This window comes from Meles meles, chromosome 12 (genome assembly GCF_922984935.1).
Source record: "Meles meles chromosome 12, mMelMel3.1 paternal haplotype, whole genome shotgun sequence".
Classification (NCBI taxonomy): domain Eukaryota; kingdom Metazoa; phylum Chordata; class Mammalia; order Carnivora; family Mustelidae; genus Meles; species Meles meles.
The window spans coordinates 25,965,445-25,985,127 of record NC_060077.1 but is presented as its reverse complement, the minus strand read 5'-3'; the positions used below and the strand labels follow the sequence as shown (position 1 = coordinate 25,985,127).

General features: G+C 49.2%; 1 long non-coding RNA gene across 1 annotated transcript; it reads left to right on the top strand.

Annotated features, from left to right (window-relative positions):
• Positions 1 to 1,568: 1,568 nt before the first annotated feature.
• On the top strand, positions 1,569 to 3,691 carry LOC123953942. Its single transcript, XR_006820997.1, has 3 exons — positions 1,569 to 1,922; positions 2,288 to 2,341; positions 2,446 to 3,691. It is a non-coding gene; the product is annotated as an uncharacterized LOC123953942 (long non-coding RNA).
• Positions 3,692 to 19,683: the final 15,992 nt, after the last annotated feature.

Below are 19,683 nucleotides of genomic sequence, written 5' to 3'. Positions count from 1 at the left end.
AGCCCTCAAGCTAGCTTAGGGCCTCCAGGCTCCCCATCTCAGTTCCGCTCGCCAGGGCACAGCTGCAGCGATGCTTGTCTGCCAGGCGCTGATGGTGTGATCCTCCAGGACAGGATCTGCGTTTGTCTTGACACAAGCAGCCTCTAGTACCCAGACCAGGGCCCAGCACACAGTTGGTTTTCAATAAATGTTTAAAGGGGAAAGGAAGGAAGGAAATAGGGAGGGAGGAAGGAAGGAAGGGAGGAAGGAAAGAGAAGGGGGGGGTGGGAGTAGATGGAAGGGAGGAGGGAAGAGAAGAAGGGTGCCTGGGTGGCTCAGTTGGTGAAGCATCTGATTCTCCATTTCAGTTCAGGTCATGATTTCAGGGTCATAGGACGGAGCCTCATGTAGAGCTCTGCACTCAGAGCAGAATCCGCTTGAAATTCTAGCCAGTAGGGCAAGAGAAAGTTTCTTCCTCCCTTGAGGGCATTCCAGAGCCTACTTGCCTTAAGTGACTGGGCCCTCATATTCACTGGAAGGTAACCCATCTGCCAACGCTCGCAAGTGCAGGAATGTGTTCACAAGGTGAAAAGTCATGTGTTGCTGGGATGGAACGCAGGTCAGGTAAGAGTTGACAGGGACCGGCAGAGGCAGGGACCCTGGGCAACACTTACTCTGGGGAGTAGGCAGGTCCTGGGCAGGCTGGGGACAACCCAGGGGCACTAGAGAGCAATAGAGAAACTGTGAAAGGAGAGGTAGCCCTTGCCAACTTCCTTGCCATCATGTCTTTGATAAGCTGTTATTGAGCTCCTTCTGTGTACAATGTACCATGATGGGTGCTCAGGTGGGAATATACAAAGATGAACAGCCTCTTAAGGAGCCCAAGGCAGGGACTTGTGAGGGGCTCACAACAGCTGGGCGGAGAGCAGATGACAGTGAGGTATAGGACAGTGAGGTATAGGACAGTGAGGTATAGGACAGTGAGGTATAGGGAGGGGAGGCTCAATTGCCAGCAAAGAATACAGAGCAGAAAAAGGAGCAGAGCAGGCATTTGGAATAGGATTTTAGGGAGGCAGATACTGGATGCAGGATGATACTGCAAGGAAAGGCATTGCAGGGAGAAGAAACAGCAGAAGCAAAAGCTGGACAGGAAACAGTGGAGAGGCAAGGGTCCTGGAATAAGAAGACAAGAAGGAAAAATCAGTTCCAGAAGGACCCCAGATGGATTTGCACTTCAAGCTCAGGGGTTTACAATTTCTCTCCATGGCAGCAAGGAGCCAAGGGGGGCTTTGGGGCAGGGGAAGGCTCTTGGAGGCAGGCTGCGGGAGGATGGACCAGAGGAGCTGGGAGTGGGGAAGCAGGGGAGGGGACAGGAGGGCCTGGGCCAGGGAAGCGGCAGGGGAGGGTGGTCTGCATTTGCCCCAGGGGCTAAAGCTCTAGTTTATGGGTCCGCGGGGTGCTGAGGAGGTCCTACAGGAGGAGCAGATCCACTCCAGTTACCCCCACACAAGACCAAGGGAAGACCATCAGGGGCTCAGCTGGACTGTCCACGTGCGTGCTCTGCTTGGTGCTGGGCACGTGGGCTTCAGTGTCCTGAGTGAGCACTAAGTTCAGACAATCTCCATGGTCACACAACTGCTGCACGGCCTCAGACCTTTCGCTTCCCTATTCCAGGCTCTGTTCAGATGGGGAGGAAGAGTCTGGGGCTCCCAGAGCACTCGAAGCCTTTGGCCTCCAACTAGAACGAAGCCTTTGGCCTCCAGCTAGAACGAAGCCTTTGGCCTCCAACTAGAACAAAGCCTCACCGCATCCCGAGGTCCTTCTCCGCCCTCCAGAGCCACACGCCCAGCAGGCCGGCAGTGCCTGCAGGATTGACCGTGCCTGGAGCTGCCTTTGACTCAAGACCGTGAGAAGCTGGCATGTAAATATCCTCAAACCGTCAGGTGGGAACTCTGAGGTGCCCGGTCCATGCTGCCTTCCGTTGATCCCCACAGGGATCGGGCTCTGCCTCACTTGCTTGCTTGCCCTCCCTGTGCAGCTGCCGTCCATCTTCCGTCTCACTCCTCTCCTGCCTCCCCTCCTTGGGTTTTCCCAGGATCACCTCTGGAAAAAACTTCCTGCATTGGAGTCCTTGTCTCTGAGTTTGCCTTGGGGCGAACCAGACCGAGACAAGTACTTACTGTGTGCAAAGCCCCACGCACACAGATGCTCTCATTAGCGACCCAAGGGGGTCAGCTCCTTGGTGAGCTGCAGGTGGAAACGGACTACACCAGTTGGCGTTGCCTCTCAAAATGATCTTTATTTGCAGCAAATAAGAAGATGGAGGGGATTAATTTCCAAAACTGTGCTCCGCTGAACAGGGGTAAGCAGTCTCCTTATATTAGGGCTTGGGATGAATATTCAGAGGGGGGATTTTAACATGATAGTGACACTAACCATTGGTCACTTTGTGATTCCCCTGCACAGGCAACGTCCTCAAATGTTTCTTTCCCTGTTCCAGCATTTCATCAGTTTCCAAAAGATGAAATGGAGAGTTCCGCAGAAGCTTCTAGGAGTGTCCAGAGTTCAGGGAGTCAAGGGGTCTTGCCGGTGACAATCTTGTGTATCCTTGTCTTGAGCTCTGGTTCTCTGCTTGTCCAAGGGGGCGTGGAGACAGTCTGTGGCTGGAAGTCGTCGTCGTGGTGACCACCCAACCCCCGACCCTCACCTGCCGGCCTGGTTACACACCCACCTGCTGGGTCTGGACCTGGGAAGTCTCTCCTCTTCCCAAAGCCACTAGCTCTAACAACTGTATGAATCATGGGCAGGTCCTCCTGATACATCAGGTGGTAGATGGAGCCTGGGACGCACTGGGACACCATGACAGCAGGTTCCAGGCCTTTGCTGGGGATGAGCAGTGGCCAGCCCAGCTCAAGGAAGCATCTGATGGGACCATGGGTGTAGAGGGTGGGAGGCTGAGGCAGGGTGGACAGCTGTGTGTGTGTGTGTGTGTGTGTGTGTGTGTGTGTGTGTGTGTGTGAGAGAGAGAGAGAGAGAGAGAGAGAGAGAGAGTGACAGCACATGGTGTCACTTTCAACATGCCCACATCAATGCAGTGGGGCAAGCATCACTGTCCTCATTTTACAAATGACTATTTGAACCCAGGGCAGCGAGTCCAGGGGCCAGTGGCTCAGGAACCTAGCAAGGAATGGACCCTGCAAATCACCTTGAGGTAGGGACTAGAGGCCCAGGAGGAAGGGGCTGGCTTTCTGGGGGAGGGGTAGGCATGGCAGGGCTGCCACTGGGTAAAAGACAGGGCCCTGTAGGAAGCCACAGAACGGGACCTGGACACAAGGCCAGAGAGTCAGACCCCATCCTGGCCACTGTGGGCAGCACAGGTGGACAAGTGGGTGATCTGATTGCAACAGAAGATACTGGGCCAGGTAAGTCAGGGGAAAGAGCCCTACACTTGCCTCAGTTTCTGCTTCTGCCCCAGGAAAGGCAGCACCCAAGGCCCCTGAGGTCCCTCTGAGTTCTATAGCTCTGGGTCTCTTCCCACCTCTGGGGGTCTTGGTGGCCAGAGGCTACATGGCACTCTTCAGTAGAAATATAACAAATACCACAAATGCGAGTCACATGTGTTATTTCAAATTTTCTAGTAGCCACATTCAAAAATTTAAAAAAGCAAGTGACATAAATTTTAATAATAGATTTTATTTAACCAGATACAGCCAAACTATTATCATTTCAACATGTAATCAATATAGAGATTATTACCGAGGTTTTATTTATTTATTTTTGATTTTTTTTTTTTTTTTTTTTTTTTTTTTTTTTGGCAACAAGTCTTTGGAATCCCATGTGTGTTTCATCCCTGCAGCTGCAGCGGGTTTCGGTTTGGACAAGCCACATCCACCGAGCGTTAGCTCACATATTGGATGGCACAGGCAAGGGCTCGTCAGGGGAGTCTGGCCTAAGCAGATCACCACCTCAGCTATGGCCTGGAGGTGGGGGGGGGGGGAGTGGAGCAGGCATGAGTTTTCCTCTCTAGCCTGTGAGGGTCGTTAGGGTCTTTCCCTCGTGGTTGCTCAGGGCAAGCGTGGGCTCCAGGGAGACTGACACGCACCCATGAACACTGAGGGAGCGGTGAGGCGATGGAGGGCCCGATTCCTGCCCTCCGAGTGTTCTGCACTGGAAAGAGGGTGCATTCCTCCCAGGTCAGGAATAAACCCAGTTACAAGACACCTGGGGTCAAGAATTGTGTTCAGATCTGGGCTGAGAAAATCATGTCCTGAGTTCAAACTTCAGTTTCTTTACCTGGGGAATGGGTATAATAACAGTATCATGTCGGGACTAATTTAATGCTTAGCCCAGAGCTGAATACTCCCTTGTGTCCTTGAAGACAAAGGTTAACAACTCACTTGGGGTTGGGGGCCCAGAGAAAGACCTTTGAGCCCTCTTTTGGAGACTGAGCAAACTGAGACCCAGAAAGAGAGAGGAAGTGAGCCAATCCAGGCCATACTGGGGCTGCTGACTCCTTGTCCAGTGCTCTTTCCTCTGCCAGATTCACTTTTGAAGTTTGGCTTTGACCCACAGTCAGCAACACTTGGGGTCTGCCTGCGGAAGATCCCCTCCCAGATGGGGTCAATCTACCCCTCACTTAGGCCAGGACAATGGGCTCTGGGCCAGGTGTGATTCGCCTCCCAAATCTGACACTTGCTGGCTGTGTGACGCAAGGCAAGTTGCTCAGCTTCTCTGAGCCTCAGGTTCCATGTAGCTTACCCTCCCACCAGCATTGGCTCTGAGGATGGAAATCGAATGTCTGAAGGGGGCTCCTCCCTGCCCCCACAGGCCTGTGGGAAGAGTCTGGCACAGAACTCCAAACTGCATTTAATCCACGATTAGTCCTTTCTGAAGCTTTGGGCAACTGGATAGTTATTATCCCATTTCCCAGAGGGAGAAAGCTAACTGCCTGACTTGCCCCAGGCCCTGGCTCCCCTAGCACTCATCGGTCTTCTCCTAAGGGCGGATGAGACCTGCAGGCCTGAGGGCGACTGGCTAATCCCCTGATAGGGGTCAGGCACTACAGAGGCCCTCTGACCTGGGTGTATCCCCGCTCTGTCCTTTGTTCTTGGTCAATATCCAGGATATGCTCTCTGTCCAGCCCAGCCCTGATGATGACTGCCTTCTACTTCAGCTTAAAGTGTGAATAAAGGGTGGAGTGGGATGAAGGTCATGGGCATAAAGAGGGGTGTATTACTTATCTACTGCTATCTCTATATTGATGATAACAAATTACTCCCAAACATAGCCATTTAAAATGGCCATAAGCATTTCTTTTTTTTTATTTTAATATTTTATTTATTTATTTGGCAGAGAGAGAGTGGCAGGTGGAAGGAGAAGCAAGGCCCCCCTCCTTGCAACCTGGAAATCCCAGGAACCTGAATGCACAGACAGGAAACCCCTTTTCCGTGGTCCTGAGAATGTGGCCAGAGTTCCCACGTGCAGACTCCTTCTTAGTGGGGTAAGCCTGGCATCAGTTTTGGCTGTTGGGAGGAAACCAATATGAAACTATGTCGATGGGTGCCTGGGTGCTTTAGTTGGTTAAGCATGTTTGGCTCAGGTTGTGATCCCCAGGTCCTAAGATCAAGTCCTGCGTTGGGCTCACTGCTCCCCCCTACCTGCATGCTCGCTCTCTCTCTCAAACAAATAAGATCTTTAATACATACATAAATAAAATCATGTTGATGATTACACATACCCCAACTCATGCAGAGTACACAAGAATTCACATGCCTGAATGGAGAGAGAGCACGCGGGTTACTTAATATGCGATAACAGCTTTTGTAAATCTGTGAGGGCAACTTGACTCTGAACGAGGTGTATAGCTTATTCAAGTTATACACAAGAATTCACATGCCTGAATGGAGAGAGAGAGCACGCGGGTTACTTAATATGAGATAACAGCTTTTGTAAATCTGTGAGGGCAACATGACTCTGAACGAGGTGTATAGCTTATACAAGTTATGTATACCTTATACAAGGCTTTCCCAGCTCAAAGCCTTTGTTCAGACAGTTCCCTCCACCTACAAAGCCCCTCAAACCACCACCAAAGCAGCAAAGAATCCTCCCTGAAATCCTGAAGACCGAGTCTGCAGATGTCTGGGTGGCTCAGTTGGTTAGGCAGCTGCCTTCGACTCAGGTCCTGATCCCGGGGTCCTGACATCAAGCCCCACGTCTGGCTCTCTGCTTAGCAGGGAGCCTGCTTCTCCCTCTGCCTGCCACTCCTCCTGCTTGAGCTCTGTCTCTCTCTGACAAATAAATAGTATCTTAAAAAAAAAAAAAAAAAGACCAGTGTAATCCCATCTGTGCTTCTCACTAGCTGGGTGGAATCTGGGGCAGGCAACACCCTTCTGTTGGGCCTCGGTTTCCTTGTCTGTTCTTGGGAAACTAGACCCTTCTGCACCCTGCAGGGTGGTCATGAGGCCCATGTGAAGTCAATGCAGAGACCAGGGCTGGGGCCTTGGGAACCAGTGAAACCACTCGGTTCTCATCAGCCGTGGGCACTCAGCAGAAGTGCTGCAGACCCAGGTGGGAAGTGGAGTGTGAGCCCAGAGGGACAAGGCTGGCTGCAAGAGGGAGAGCCGGGGAGTGGCCTGGGCAGCTGGGCTTGGCCTTGGAGCAGAGCACTGTCCTTGCCAGACTACTGGGACTGCTAAGAAAAACACCACTGGGTGTTTTTCTGATCATGGTATCAGGGCACTCTCATCCTGGAAAATCTGAGAGTGTAGACAAAAGCACCATGAGAGTTATAGAAATAACCTGTAATCTTACCAATACCATGAGGTTACTTTACATATATATATATATTTTTTAACACAATTGAGTTCATATATAATGTACTGTTTTGTTCACTGTTAATTTCAGGAATGTTTCTCCAAGTCATTAAGAGATGTCTTCTGGGGGCGCCTGGGTGGCTCAGTGGGTTAAAGCCTCTGCCTTCCGCTCAGGTCATGATCCCGGGTTCCTGGGATCGGGCCCCACATCAGGCTCTCTGCTCCACAGGGAGCCTGCTTCCTCCTCTCTCTCTGCCTGCCTCTCTGCCTAGTTGTGATTTCTCTCTGTCAAATAAATAAAAAAAAAAAAAAAAAAAAAAAAAGAGAGATGTCTTCTGGGTGCCTGGGTGGCTTAGTTGGTTAACCACGGCGTTCCGCTCAGATCATGATCCCGGAGTCCGGGTATCGAGTCCTGCATTGGGCTCCCCGCTCAGCGGGGAGTCTGCTTCTCCCTCTGACCCTCCCCCACTCATGCTCTCTCTCTCTCTCAAATAAAATAAGAGATGTCTTCTTCTTCCTCTTTTTAAAAAAAAAAGAGAGAGATGTCTTCTCTAGGGTAGTTGTAAGGATATAGAATGTTCCAGGGGAGTGGTTCTATTCGATTGACTTAAATATCCCCTTCCTGGCAGCCCCATTTTCTCAGTTGGACAGAGCTAGTTCTACCGGCTCCAAGAACCTCTCGAAATAGAAATCTGAGGACTGGGCGCCTGGGTGGCTCAGTCGTTAAGCATCTGCCTTTAGTTCAGGTCATGATCCCAGGGTCCTGAGATCAAGCCGCACATCAGGCTCTCTGCTGAACGGGAAGCCTGCTTCTCCCTCTGCCTGTTGCTCCCCCGCTTGCTCTCCGCCATCCCCCACCTATGTCAAATAAATAAATAAAATCTTAAAAATAAATAAATCTGAGAACTAAAGAACGTCTGGCCATGGTGAAGAGCTCCATTGTTATGCTATTTTTTTTTTAAGATTTTAAAAAATTTATTTGACAGGCAGAGATCACAAGTAGGCAGAGAGGCAGGCGGGGTGGGGAGTGGTGGGGGAGCAGGCTCCCCGCTGAGCAGAGAGCCCGATGCGGGGCTCGATCCCAGGACCCTGTGATCATGACCTGAGCCGGAGGCAGAGGCTTAACCCACTGAGCCACCCAGGCGTCCCTGTTATGCTATTTTTTAAAAGTTTAATTATACAAGGACTCCCTGAACATACTCTCAGTATAAAAAATCTAAACCTTACTGATTACATTGAAGCCTCCTGAGGCCCTCCCAAGTAACCCTTGTCACCAGTTTCTGTGTAATTTGCAGGCATTTTTCAATGCATTTCCATGTATCCACAAGAAATAGATATGTAAATATATAAAATATATAATATGTATAAAATATAATCTATATCGGGGCGCCTGGGTGGCTCAGTGGATTAAGCTGCTGCCTTCCGCTCAGGTCATGATCTCAGGGTCCTGGGATCGAGCCCCGCATCGGGCTCTCTGCTCCGCGGGGAGCCTGCTTCCTCCTCTCTCTCTGCCTGCCTCTCTGCCTACTTGTGATCTCTCTCTCTGTCAAATAATAAATAAAATCTTAAAAAAATATATATATATATAATCTATATAATAGAAATACCTAGAGTGCATGATTGAATATAGTGTAAGAATTATTCTGCAACTTGCTCTTTTCATTAGACAATATGCATGATTTGCAGATTTGTCTGAGGATGTTTTAATACACCTTATTCTTTTTTATTTATTTATTTTTAAGATTTTATTTATTTATTTGACAGAGAGAGACACAGCAAGAGAAGGAACACAAGCAGGGGCAGTGTGAGAGGGAGAGGAAAGCTTCCCATTGAGCAGGGAGCCTGATGCGGGGCTCAATCCCAGGACCCTGGGACCATGACCTGAGCTGAAGGCAGATGCTTAACGACTGAGCCCCAGGTGCCCCCACCTTGTCATTGTTAATGGCTGCATAGTATTTTACAAGGTGGAGGGGCCAGCATTTACTTCACCAGCCCACTAGGAATGGATATTTATGTTGTTTCCAATTTTTTATTATAAACCCTTCAGTGTGGAAAACCTACACACTCCCTTTACACAAATGTGTGAATGCTTTTCTCGGGTGGATCTCAAGAGGTGGGGCCATTGGGTCATGGACAGCCTTAACTGAGAGGTAAGGCAACTTCACTCTGACAGAGAAGGGAATGACTCAAAGTCACACAGCAGGTTTGTGACAGTGTGGAGACGTGACCTTTGGGTTCTCTTCCTTACGTGTTTTAAGTCATTCATGGTCTGAACTGGCCCTCAAGGTCTACACAATTTTTCATAAGAACACCTAAATGTTATTTGCTTTTTTCACTCCCATCCTTTCATGAGTGTTCATTAGAGTTTTCCAGAGGCTGGTGTGTCATGATATCATTGCTCTGAATCTAAGGGGATGCATTGGGCTGCTTTTGTCACTGGTGAGGCTAGAATTTTTCTTCATACTAATTGGCTATTTAAATTATTTATTTATTTATTGCTTTCTGGTATCTCTTACCCATTTTCTTTTCTTTTTTTTTTTTACATGATTTTATTTATTTATTTGAGAGAGAGAGAGAGAGCATGAGAGGAGAGAGGTCAGCGGGAGAAGCAGACTCCCGAGCAGGGAGCCCGATTCGGGACTTGATCCCAGGACTCCAGGATCATGACCTGAGCGGAAGGCAGTTGCTAAATAACTGAGCCACCCAGGCGCCCCTCTTACCCATTTTCTAGAGAAGTGTTTTTCTTATTAATTTACAAGTATTCTTTACATATTAAGCACATTGACCTTTTCTCTTATATTTGTAGCATTTTCTCCAGTTTGTAGTTTGCTGCTATCTTTGACTTTTGACTTTATGTTATGTTGTTTCATTTGAGAGGCTTTTCCTTTGATTTTTCCATTGCTTTTATGCTTAAGTAGTTCATACCTATCATAGAATATATTAGGTGTTTACCTCTGCTTTCTTCTACTTTGTTCCTGCAGTGACCCTAATCCTTTGTCTGTGGACCACCACTAGCTTTCTCAGAGTAGCTTGGGCAGGAAACGACACAAGCTTGCCCCCCAGTTCTCGGGGTGCTGGAGCTATAGGAGCAGCTTGACTGGAAGCTCAGTCTCTAAGGAAAAGGAAGCCCAGGTCAGAGACAGCCTCTCCTCAACTTTAGGTTCCAAGAGGTACTAGTCTGAGTCCCTACTAAGATGGCCAGTGGGCCAACACCTGGACAGATGGGGGCAGGGTCTGGAAGGGCAGACCTGGGGACAGGAACAGGTACATATGCTGAGTGCCCAGCCTAGATCTCGAGAGCCTCTAGGCTTCTTCCCCCAGGGGCGCCAGAACCATGCCAGGGACAAGGAACAGTATGCCACAGGACAGTCTGGGGCTTGGTCTCTCTGTTCTTTGTAGAGCCTCCCTGAGCTGCCACAAGTCCCCCCTCCTCCTCCTCCCACAGGCGACTTGAATGGGAACTGCCAAGTTCATCCACCTTGACCAGCTGTCCATGGAGTTTGTGGGCAGCATGACCGACTTGATGGCAACCCCAAGCACCTGACCCTGACCAAGGATGCTCAGAGGATGAGGTGGGAGGGGGGATGGCCATGGTGTAGTGCTTGCTCACCAGCCCTCATCCACAGATCAAATACGGGGGCGATGTGCCCAAGAGCTACTACCTGCATAACCAGGTGAGGACACACTATGAGCACACAGTGACTGTGGCCCGAGGCTCCTTTGTGCAGGTGGAGAACGAAATCCTGTTCCTGGGCTGTGTGCTCAGGTAGGGATGGTGGCCATGCCATCCCTGGGCACAGCCAGGAGGGGCCTGGAGCCCAGGCAGGTGGTCATCTGTGGGGCCCTGTCGCCTGCACGTGGCAGTTCACATCGGAAGGGGCAGACATCGGCTTTGGGGTTTTCCTGAAGACCAAGATGAGTGAGCAGAAGCAGGCAGGGGACATGGTGGAGGTGTTGCCCATCCAACACTACAAAGCCCATGTGGTCCCTGAGGATGAGGGCCTCACCTTCCTCAAGGCCAGCATCTGGAAGTATTGGCAGGAAACAGCTGCACTTGGACCTGGGGGCTGGGGGTTGGAGTCCTGATGTGCATCCACGTTTTAGCAGGTGGGGTCCCCTGGCACCAGCAGACAGGGTGGGTAACTGGCTTCGGGCTCTCAGGCAGGACAATGGCTCCCTGGCCTGGGTCCTGGCACAAGGATTTACACCATGGAGGGTGAGGTCCTGGGTGGGGCACCCCGTCTGAAAATCTGTCCCTTGATGGAGATGTCCTGAGGTTCGACAACATCTACAGCCTCGTTCATTCCAAACATATCGGCTCCATTGTAGAGGTTCTACTCATGGACCAAACCTTTGTGGAGAAGACGGAGAGATTCTGAGCAAGCCTTGTGGCTCCCATAGCCTCCCCTTTGATCTCTAGGACCAAAATGAATTCATAGTCTTCCCTGGCCAGACCCCCTCCAACCTCCCTAGGAATGGGAATCCTACAACAGCTGCTCTCAGCCCAACTGTCACAGTGGGTCTGCATCTTAGGAACTACTAGGACTGTGTCCCAGGGGTGGCCAGACAGCCACAGAAAAGCAACCAAAACATGAAAGACTGAAGGCAGTCATCCCTGGGATCCCATTTTTTAAGGGCTCACCAAGCACCCCTTCTCAACAATCTATTCCAGAATCTTGATAGCAAGTTTATTCAACTGATTCCCAAATCCAGTTATCTTGCCCAGATGGTAACCATGTTATCTTGCCCAGATGGCACCAAGGTGCTGGGACCAACTGGTAGGGGGAGTTTAGTTGGAGAAGTGCCACATGGGAAGGGAGGGCATTGGAGAGCCATGTCAAGGATGGAGGGATTTCTCTCGCTTGGGTGCCTTGGCCCCATGATCTGCCATATCCCACCCACCGTTCCATCTGTTTCTAGCAACTACCTTTGCTACAGTCTTCTGGAGACATGAGCTGAAGACCAGAGCTGTTGGCCAGATAATGGACATGCCCACAGCTGTCCCCACCTGCCTCCTCTCCTACAAAGCCTTCACTCTGAGCCCACACTCCCCTGCCCCAAATCTTTGTCTTTGCTCACTCTGTTCCCTCACCTAGAAGGCCTGCTTTTCTTCCCTCTGTACAAAGTTTCTCTCCAGCAAGCGGTGCTGAGTCACAGTGAGGGCAAGTACTTGGTGTGTCATTTACACGAGATTCTCTCTTTCTACTGAACAATCCCGAGAGCTTCGACAAACCTATACAGTCCTAGGACCACTGCCACAATCAGGTCACACAACAACTCCATCCCCCGCCCCATTCCCTCCTATGGTCCCTTTGTCATCCACCCTTCTCCCACTCCAGCCCTGACAACCACTGATCTGTTCTTTAACGCTGCAGTTGACTTTCCCGAAAATGCCAAATTATACGGTATGTGGTCTTCTTTCGGATTTGGCTTTCTTCTTTTGGCATGATGCCTCTGAGAACCATCTGTGTTGTTGCCTGTGTCAGTGGTTGGCTCCTTCTTGTGGCTGAGTGGTGTTCCATGGCGTGGAAGCACTGAGCCGTGTTTATCCGTTCCCCGGTGGAAGGTTAGCTGGGTTGTTTCCAGTTTGAGGCAATTACTAATAAAGCCGCTATATGAATACATGTGCAGGTTTTTGTCTGATCCTGTTTTCATTTCTCCAAGATAAATATCCAGGGGTGGGATCACTGCGGAGCCATAAGGGAAGGTTCTGTTTAATGTTGTAGGAAACTGACAAACTTCCTTTTTTTTTTTGCCTCGGTTCTGCATTTCCCACCCGAGCATCTGAGTATCCATTTTCTCCACAGCCCTGCCTCGGTGTCCTCCGTTATCTTGATGTTCTGATGCCACTCTAATATGTACGTGCTGATATTTCTGTGGTTTTAATTTACATTTAACTTACATCACTAATGACTAGGGCTGTAGAGCTTCCTTTCGCGAATGGGACATCATCTATGAGATAAGGCAGACCCAAGTTCAAGTCCTGTGTCTGGTGCTTACTGTGTGACCTTGACCAGATCTCTCGGGGGCTGTTTCCTCACTGACAAATGGGAAAGATAACGGTATCTATCGTTGGGTGGTTGCTATGTGGAGACGTGAGATCCACAGGCACCCAGTGAGCATGGTAGGTTGTGGGGAGGGGCCGACAGCAGCTGCTCATGGGTGCTGATAACAAGTGTTGGAGCCCCCAGAGACCTACACACATGTGTTCCACAAGCTTTGCCCAGGTAGTTTCATCTCACCCACTCTTCTCACCCTAGCTGCCCCAAAGAACCCTCTGTCATTTGCAACAGCTCTGATCTCCCACTGCCCTCTTTGGGTCTGGTGCCCCCCACCCCCACTCTCTCCCCCCAGCTGGCTGCTGGCTCGCCCTAGCACGGTCAGCCCTGCCCCTGATCTCTCACACTTAGGCCTCAGTAAACCTCTTACGTCTGTCCCTGAATTTGACCTTCCCACTTGCCCTGTTTCTGGACTTCCTTCTCTTAATTCAGCTAATAGCTCAAAACCCCTGCCCTTCTCAGGTCATTAGAGAGCCGTCCCCCATCCCACCCTGCAGGGACTCCTTGGCCAGATCCAGGGCATGTGTCATATGTTCTCTGGAGCCCTTGTCCAGCCTGTGCTATTTCAGTGCCTGTTGGTGTCTGCTGCCATCAGCTGGCAAACTTATACATCTTTCCATGGACTCACTCCTCGGGTGGTGACTGCTCGTCCAGACTTGGGACAGTCGTCCCTAGTAAATGGTCTTGCATCCATCCCAGTTCAACACACACCACAGAACAGCAATGCAGACGGCAGCTGTCTGCTTGGGCCCTGAGTGCCAGGCATTAGGCCTGCAAACTCTCTCTGGCTCTCCGAATATCCCCCCATTCTGAGGGTCAATGCAAACTTGGTCATGCAACAGTGATTCTGACAGCAGGGCAAGAAGCCCTTTGTGCATGTCCCTCCCTGCTGCCCCGGCCTGCTCCGGGCTTGTCCACTCACCCAGGACCTCCGGGACACCACCACCCTGCACCCATAGCCGGGGCTGCTAGTGTACTTTACGGCAGAGGGGGGAAGAGGCCTGAGGTCCCTGATCTGGGAACACAGATGGCCCTGGGCCCAGAGAGTGGTGGGCTCTTGAATGTACATAGCTAAGAAGTTGGCAGGACACACAGGAGCTCCTGACATTTCCCATCCGGCGTCCACTGACAGTCTCAGCACTGGGCCAGTGCATAGCATGGAGCAGGTGCATAGCGAATGAATGAATGATGCCAAATTCCTCCTCTGCTCTGTGTAGGGCTGATGCATTGCTGGGATGATCTGCTAGGAGGCTCATCCCTTGTACCAGAACCCCAGGGTCTCCTGCCTGACCCCTGGTCTCCTGGGCCTGGGCTGCAGGCTGGCAACCAATTGCAGCCTCCATGAGCAGGACCCCCTCATAGCCCACAAGCTGAACTTTGCAAGCTACAGATCTCAGACAAGCCTTGCCACCAGACCAGGCTGCAGGGCCTGAGTTCAGGCTTCAAAGAACTAGCCCCCTTTCCAAGGACAGGGGAAGCTTTGGTGGGGCTCAGCCACAGGACTCTTCCAAAATCCTTTTTTTTTTAAAAAAGATTTTACTTATTCATTTGCCAGAGAGAGAGAGAGCACAAGCAGGGGGAGCAGCAGAGGGAGAAGGAGAAGCAGAGACTTGAGCCTAGGACCCTGGGATCATGACCTGAGCCGCAGGAAGCTGCTTAACCAACTGAGCCTTCCAGGCATCCCTCTTCCAAGGTCTTAATGCTCATTCTACAGCTCCAGCCTCTTCTAACGGGTTCCTACTCAGCCTTTCGTCTCTTTACTCTCCTCAACCCTGACTTACGCCTGGCTTAACCTTGAATGCCAAACATCCTTTCTTCCTGTCTCTCTGTGCTTCCTCACTGAGCATGTCCTGTCCAGAGGAAATTGGCTGGGCCCATGGGGTCCGCGTGCTGACATGTCCCAGCTGGGACACCTGGGGTGGGGGGGAGGCAGGGCCTCCAGAGTCCTGGGCTCTTGGTCTGTGCTTCTGCCTTCGAGGAAAAAAAGAAAAACAAACTTGTGTTTCTCCAAAGTTAAACACAGAGGGGCACCTGGGTGGCTCAGTCAGTTAAGCATCTGCCTTCGTCTCAGGTCATGATCCCAGGGTTCCAGGATCAAGTCTCTCATCAGGCTCCCTGCTCAGTGAGGAGTCTGCTTCTCTCCCTCCCTCTGTTGCTCCCTCCCTACTCATTCTCTCTCTCTCTCAAATACATAAAATCTTTTTAAAAACTGTTAAACATAGAATTACCATATGACCCAGCAATTCCACTCCTAGGTAGATATCCCAAAGACTTGAAAACAGGGGTTCAAACAAAGCTTGTACACCCACGTTCACAGCAGGACTATTCACAACAACCAAAAGGTAAAAACAGCCCAAGAGTCCACCAACAGACGAATGAATAGATTCAATGTTGTTTATTTACACAACAGAATATTATTGATTCATAAAAAGGAATGAGGTACTGATACAAGTTGGAATGTGGATGACCCTTGAAAACAAGGTGTTAAGTGAGCAAAGCCACACACAAAAGGTCACATGATGGAGGATACATTTTATGTGAATTACCTAGAATAGGTAAACACATAGAGATAGAAAGCAGATTGGCGGTGGCCAGAGGATGGGGAAAGAGGGGAATGGCGAAGGACTGTTTAATGGGGGTTCTCCTTTGGGGTTGATGAAATGTTTTGGAACTAGCTAGAAGTAGTGGTTGTACAATATTGTGCATGGACAAAACGCCACTGACGGTATGCTAAAATGGTTAATTTTCCATTACATGAACTTTATCCCAATAGAAATTAAAAAAAAAAAAAACATTTGTGGGAGTGCCTGGCTGGCTCAGTTGGTAGAGCACCCGTGTCTCGAACTCGGGGTCATGAGTTCGATCCCTATGTTGGGTGTAGAATTTACTTAAATAAACAGACAAATAAATAAAACTAAAGTAATATTTGTGGATTCCTTTCCCCCAAATATAAAAATAACACACATGCAAAGAAATACAATCCACGGGGAAATATGGGTTTGCTACACAGGAAAAATAAAAACTACATAAAGAACAGAAGGGCTGACCAAATTTCTGAAGTCAGACCTTATAAATAGGTAGGAAGGGGGTCAAGGAATTAATGGGCACCAGGGGCCACACACAATAACCGAGAAGGATGTGACAATAGTATGTTTTAGGGACTCCTGGGTGGCTCAGTCAGTTAAGCAACTGAGTCTTGGTTTCAGCTCAGGTCGTGATCTCAGGGTCATAATAAGAGTGCCCCAATATCATGATCAGAAAAACACCCAGTGGGTGTTATAAACAAATGAAAATCAGGTCCTCCTTAGCAGTCCCAGTAGGCTGGCAAGGACAGTGCTCTGCTCCAAGGCCAAGCCCAGCTGTCCCGGCCACTCCCCGGCTCTCCCTCTTGCAGCCAGCCTTGTCCCTCTGGGCTCACACTCCACTTCCCACCTGGGTCTGCAGCACTTCTGCTGAGTGCCCACGGCTGATGAGAACCGAGTGGTTTCACTGGTTCCCAATGCCCCAGCCCTGGTCTCTGCATTGACTTCACATGGGCCTCATGACCACCCTGCAGGGTGGGCAGAAGGGTCTAGTTTCCCAAGAACAGACAAGGAAACCGAGGCCCAACAGAAGGGTGTTGCCTGCCCCAGATTCCACCCAGCTAGTGAGAAGCACAGATGGGATTACACTGGTCTCTTTTTTTTTTTTTAAGATTCTATTTATTTGTCAGAGAGAGACAGACAGAGCTCAAGCAGGAGGAGTGGCAGGCAGAGGGAGAAGCAGGCTCCCTGCTAAGCAGAGAGCCAGACGTGGGGCTTGATGTCAGGACCCCGGGATCAGGACCTGAGTCGAAGGCAGCTGCCTAACCAACTGAGCCACCCAGACATCTGCAGACTCGGTCTTCAGGATTTCAGGGAGGATTCTTTGCTGCTTTGGTGGTGGTTTGAGGTGCTTTGTAGGTGGAGGGAACTGTCTGAACAAAGACTTTGAGCTGGGAAAGCCTTGTATAAGGTATACATAACTTGTATAAGCTATACACCTCGTTCAGAGTCAAGTTGCCCTCACAGATTTACAAAAGCTGTTATCGCATATTAAGTAACCCGCGTGCTCTCTCTCCATTCAGGCATGTGAATTCTTGTGTACTCTGCATGAGTTGGGGTATGTGTAATCATCAACATGATTTTATTTATGTATGTATTAAAGATCTTATTTGTTTGAGAGAGAGAGCTAGCGAGCATGCAGGTAGGGGGGAGCAGTGAGCCCAATGCAGGACTTGATCTTAGGACCCGGGGATCACAACCTGAGCCAAACATGCTTAACCAACTAAAGCACCCAGGCACCCATCGACATAGTTTCATATTGGTTTCCTCCCAACAGCCAAAACTGATGCCAGGCTTACCCCACTAAGAAGGAGTCTGCATGTGGGAACTCTGGCCACATACTCGGGACCATGGAAAAGGGGTTTCCCGTCTGTGCATTCAGGTTCCTGGGATTTCCAACATTCATCTCAAGAACCAACCTCTTCCCTATCCTTTCTGCCCAAGCTCTTCCTCTGGGAGGAAGGGAAGCAGTTGGCCTCTAACGTCAGACTCACCTGGCTTGGCCGTTTGCCAGCTGAGTGACTTTAGTCAAGTGGTTTAACCTCTCTGAGCTAGTTTCCTCCAGTGCAGAACAGGGTTGATAGTAGTACCTACATCACTGGGTTGTTGTGTCAAAAAAATAAAAATAAAAAAAAGGCAATGAAAAACAGATTATCTTACTCAGTACCCGTCACAGAATAAGTGTTTAGAAGATCGTAGTAATTATTATTATTATCAGCCTCCACGCTCAGGGCAGAGTCTGCTTGAGATTCTTTCTCCCTCTCCCACTGCTCCTCTTGCTCACGCTCTCTCTGTAAAATAAATAAATAAATCTTACACAACAGATGTTGGCAGAAAGCAGAGAAAGGGGAACCCTCTTACACTGCTGGTGGGAGTGCAAGCTGGTGCAGCCACTCAGGAAAACAGTTCGGAGGTTCCTCAAAAAGTTGAAAATAAGGCTACCCCAGGACCTGGCAATTGTGCTACTAGGTATGTACCCCAAAGATACAGATGTAGTGATCCGAAAGGGCACATGTCCCCAATGTTTATAGCAGCAATGTCCAGAATAGCCAAACTATGGAAAGAGCCCAGATGTGCACTGACAGAGATGAGTGGATAGAGAAGATGTGGTATATATGTACAATGGAATATTACTTAGCCATCAAAAAAATGAAATCTGGTCATTTGCAACAATGTGGATGGAACTAAAGGATATTACGCTAAGTGAAATAAGCCAACCAGAGAAAAACAATTATCATATGATTTTACTCATATGTGAAACTTAAGAAACAAAACAGAGGATCATAGGGGAAAGGGGGAAAAATAAAACAAGATACAATCAGAGAGGGAGACAAACCATAAGAGACTCTTAACCATGGGAAACAAGCTGAGGGTTGCTGGAGGAGAGGTGGGTGGGGGGATGGAGTAACAGGGTGATGGGCATTAAGGAGGGCACGTGATGTAGTGAGCACTGGGTGTTATGTGTAACTGATGAATCATTGACTTCTACTTCTGAAACGAATAATACACTATATGTTAATTAATAGAATTTAAAGAAAAAGAATTAATTAATCTTTAAAAAAAAGAACAGTATCTTCCAAAACTGCACTGTCCAAAGCAGTGGTAATTGACCACTATTTAAATTTAAGTAACTAAAATAAAAAATTCAGTTCTTCAGTTCATTTCAAGGGCTCAGTAGCCACATGTGGTTAGTGGCTGCTGACAAAAACTTTCCCCTTGACCAAATTCAGCCTGGCTTCTAGCAGCTTGTGCCTGTGTCCCTAGGATAATCCCAATCCCCCTAAAATGCCCACTGAGAAAGCTTGCAATTATACATCCTTTCTCTACTCCTTTGAGATGTAAATAATTTAACACTCAAAACTGTCCCTCAAAGACCTGAAAGCCATCTCTTTGAAATGCAGACATTCAAAGACATGACTTTTTTTTTTTAAGATTTTATTTATTTATTTGATAGACAGAGATCTCAAGTAGGCGGAGAGGCAGGCAGAGAGAGAGAAAGGAGGAAGCAGGCTTCCCACTGAGAAGAGAGCCGGATGCAGGGCTCAATCCCAGGACCCTGGGACCATGATCTGAACCGAAGGCAGAGGCTTAACCCACTGAGTCACCCAGGCGCCCCAGGACGTGACTTTTGATCCTGTTCCCAGTTCATGTAGGAGGATAAAAGGATTATAGCTTAACTTGGGGGGCAGGGGTGAGTGGGAGGGGCGATGCTTGCTCCAACTTGCACTGTTGTCTGCCTTAACTAGTGCTCAGCTTTGTTCATCTTTTTTTTTTTTTTTTAATATTTCACTTATTTATTTGACAGAGAGAGATCACAAGTAGGCAGAGCAGCAGGCAGAGGGAGCAGGGAGCCTGATTCGGGGCTGGATCCCAGAACCCTGAGATTGTGACCTGAGCTGAAGGCAGAAGCTTAACCCACTGAGCCACCCAGGCGCCCCCAGCTTTGTTCATCTTTGACATTACTAAATTAGACAGTGCAGACATAGGACATGTGGAAAACCCTGTGGAGCAGTGCTTCGTATCATGACGACATCATCAGATCTTCCTAAGAGGGGGCCACCTGAGCCAAACTGATCCTTCATCTCCTAGGAGAGGAAGCCTCCAAGGAGCTCAACTGATAAGGGAGAATATTAAAGAAGCAAATCAGGTCAAAGCATAAAAAAACATTTTGGAGGAAGGACAGGCATTTTATTATTTTTTTATTTTTTTAAGATTTTTATTTATTTATTTGACAGGGAGAAAGGGAACACA